Source organism: Alligator sinensis, unplaced genomic scaffold (assembly GCF_000455745.1).
Source record: "Alligator sinensis unplaced genomic scaffold, ASM45574v1 scaffold187_1, whole genome shotgun sequence".
NCBI lineage: Eukaryota > Metazoa > Chordata > Crocodylia > Alligatoridae > Alligator > Alligator sinensis.
Window position 1 is genome coordinate 4,165,831 of NW_005841861.1, and position 3,402 is coordinate 4,169,232.

A 3,402-nucleotide genomic window follows, 5' to 3' on the forward strand; every position below is an offset into this window, starting at 1 on the left:
CTTTTCAAAAAGGATGTTTTTTCTTGAAGTTCTCTTTTGTTAAAAAAAAAAAAAAAAAAAAAAAAAAGGACTCCAGTATAGTTGAATCTGTTTATAGACTATGGCAGTTAGCCCCATGAGTCACCAGAAACAGAGAGAATAACATTTTAGTTTATTGCCTAGAGATACCTGCAAATTAAAAAAAGAAGGTCGGGGGAGAGGAAGAGAGAATCAATAGCCAGTGTGTTATATTACGAAAAAGGGGAAAAACTAGAAAGTTATCTTTTGATGTATGATTTAACACTGTGTTAGTAACTAGACAAAGTTCTTTAAATGTACAGCTGCCACGGAACCAGCTTTGAGTTTAAATCCTGCCTTCACAATCCATCCCTTTCTACTCTCTGTATCCTCCAATTGTCTTACTACTACTGGGTGTGGAGGAAAGGGGAGAGAGAGGAGAGAAGGGAAATAATACTTGTCAATGGGATTTCCTTTACTGCTTTTACATGACAGTTGATGCAGCGACAGGACCTGATCCAAAGCCCACAGCAGTTGATAGAAAGATCACCATCAAAACACAAAAGGCTTTGGATCAGGACCTCACTGAGATCTTGAGCTTCACTTAAAAAGAAAACAAACAAACAAAAGCAAAAACCAGAAAACAAACCCCCCCCCAAAAAAACCAGAGCCCCACCCCATTCAAAATCCATTAAATTTATATCCATTTTATATAAACAAAGTGTCTGCTCTATAACCAGGAGCCAAAGACCAGAGCTCTGAATTTCCAGCGACTCGGAATGTATAGTTAGAGAAAATCTTTTTTTTTTTCCTTGCAGCTAAAATTAACTTTTATAATCCAACTCTTCCCATGGTTGAATGAGGCAAAGTAAAGCATTCCAGACACAAAACCACCCTTGCAACTGTGAAATTTAAAGGCAAACCATTAATTATATTTACAATGCAATACACAGATTCCTTGGGGGCTACTATACATTTGGCTAGTTTTAGCCACCAGTAAAAACCTATTTTTATCTCCAAATTTCATATTCACACAAAATGCTTCACACCTAGAGAGCTGCCTGTTATAAATCTAGAAAACAGTCTTTTGTTACATACAATAATGCTACACACAGTTAAAAAGAAAACAAGCCACCACTAAAAGGATAGAACTTCAGGGGTTCTTTTAAATGAAAAAGAAAAAGAAGGGTGGGAAATAGTTCTTTTCTGCTGCTTTGAAATAAGCTGGCCACATAAGAGAGAACATGTACTTTTAAATTTTTCACTACCAGCTTAAAAATAAAACACACATATGTAGGTTTATTAAAACTAGTCACATCCACAAAAAAGCAGTATGCGTCACCTTCTCAAGTTTGAGAGATCACTCAAGGAACACAAGAAGGAGAATCTAACAAGTTAAAACTATTAATAATATACAGGTCTTCTTTGGTCATCAATTCTGCTGTTGACTTATTAAAGCTTTGCTATGTTTTAATCTGCAGTGTAGATATCTCTTGGTGAAGCATAAAAGAGACTGCCTGAATCTCTGACCTTTGCAGGGTATAGGATTAACAAGGAGGCCTGACTCTCACAGAGATAAAGCTGTACCTTTTCCCCACTGTCAAAAAATGAGGGCAATTGACTGCAATCAGCAGTGAATGTGTGCTCTCTAATACTGCCAGAGACCTGCCAATCACTTGCTACCCCTTTAAAATGGTTTGGGGGACAGTGTAGTGTGCTTAGACAGTACACAGCTTGAATTGCAGTCAAGTTCAGGCAGAACAGCAATGGAGGCAAACCAATTCCCCATTTTCCCCATGTTATGGTTAATTCAAGGCTTGTGCATAAAACATACTTAAAGCAGCCTCAAATTCTTTCCACTTAATACTGTCTCCTTTCCTCTTCTTTCCCTCCTACCCCCAATTTTTAATGCTTTAATTCTGGAAAGGTAGACAATGTTAAGGTATTTGAAAGTATTTTAAATTTAACAGAAGTAGGGTACACATTGCTGAAAGATTTCTTAAGTTGTTTATTTTGAGCTGTTTAATGAAGAGCAAGGCCTTATGCATCTTCTTGGCCTAATCCTGCAAAAGCAGGGCTAGCCATCAACTCTCACTATCATCCTTGGAAATTGGATGTTCTCAGAAGTTCCTCACAAGAGGTGCTGAGCACCTTTGGATTGGATTCACATTGGCAGCAGCAGGCTTTGCTTACAAATAATTTGCAGAATTATCAAGAAAGGTTTGCATAGAGATGATTAAGCAGAAGCCTGCCTACCCCCAAGATCTGTGAACCTCTTTGACAATCAACAGTAAACTAAATAAGCTATTGCTGCATCTCTTTAGAAAGATTCTTAACTGTAATTCAGATGGCTGACAATGTACGAGAGATGACCCTATCAACTGAGATTCATCTGTCCAGAGACCAAAACGTAGAATGTTTATACTTTGAAATGAATCTGTTTAACTACTGTCCTTTCACACCATCAGAAAGGTCCACCTTGAGTACTGATTCCCACCTCTTAGTCTAGAAATAGAACAGCAATTGCTCTGAACATAGCTCTGTCAAGACTATCCATAGCTATAACAATTAGAGGCAAGACTCCAGTTTGGTAGCCATATCACATTTCTTGTTAGTATTTCAGCTTTAAATAGGCATCTAAGTCTGTGCCTCAACCAATCTCCTAATTTTGAAGCCTCTTCTCTGCCCTTTTGGTTTCCAGTTCTTCCATGACAGAACTATCCAAAGGGAGTATAGGGTTTCTCCAACAAAGCGTAATTCATTTCTTAGGCCATGGAAGAAACCTGACCTCCTCACCACAATCAACAATAATCGAGCCATTAGGACTCTCCAGAAACTTACTAATCACTCCCTTTTACCCTTTTGATCAGATAGCAATTTAGAACTTACCCCTCCTTCCACAGGACTCGCTATCCACCCGAGTTCTCCCTGAACTGATCTGGAATCCAACAGGGTAACTGCAGGAAGGCAGAAATAAAATAAGTTAATTTTCAGTTGCCAGAAAAGTCAATGTGAGTAAAAGTATTTACCCAAGTGTTTCCATATGTGCAGTGAGATCATATCCAACATAAAGAAGAAAAAAAAACCCCAAGTTTTGGTTTAAGTGTTTTACTTCAATATCTTTATTTACTTTATCTTTTCTTAGCTTTAAGCTTGAGATGCATTTCATTTACAGTACCTTAAAAATGTATTCTGAGGACAGTGCTTTAAGACAGTTGGGGCCTCCCCCACCAACACCCACCTGTTATAAAAAATCATTCCCAACTAAAAAAAAAAAAAAAACCAACCTAAAAGATATTAGCTACGTTGAAAAAAAGCTCCCAGATCATATCCAAAAATTACTATATCTATTTGATATGGTCCTTTACATAGGTGACTACACAGTGGCAAAGGTTAGAAATGTAG

General features: G+C 37.6%; 1 protein-coding gene across 2 annotated transcripts in view; it reads right to left on the reverse strand.

The window, feature by feature from the left end:
• Positions 1–2,955, reverse strand: part of EPHA4 (EPH receptor A4) — a 144,287-nt gene extending 141,332 nt beyond the window's left edge. The window contains exon 1 of one of the 2 annotated variants that reach the window (XR_003096271.1): positions 2,887–2,955. The gene's annotated coding sequence lies outside the window, so the exon portion shown is untranslated. The remainder of the gene's footprint in view (positions 1–2,886) is intronic. The other variant, XM_025215724.1, reaches the window with a different exon arrangement.
• Positions 2,956–3,402: the final 447 nt, after the last annotated feature.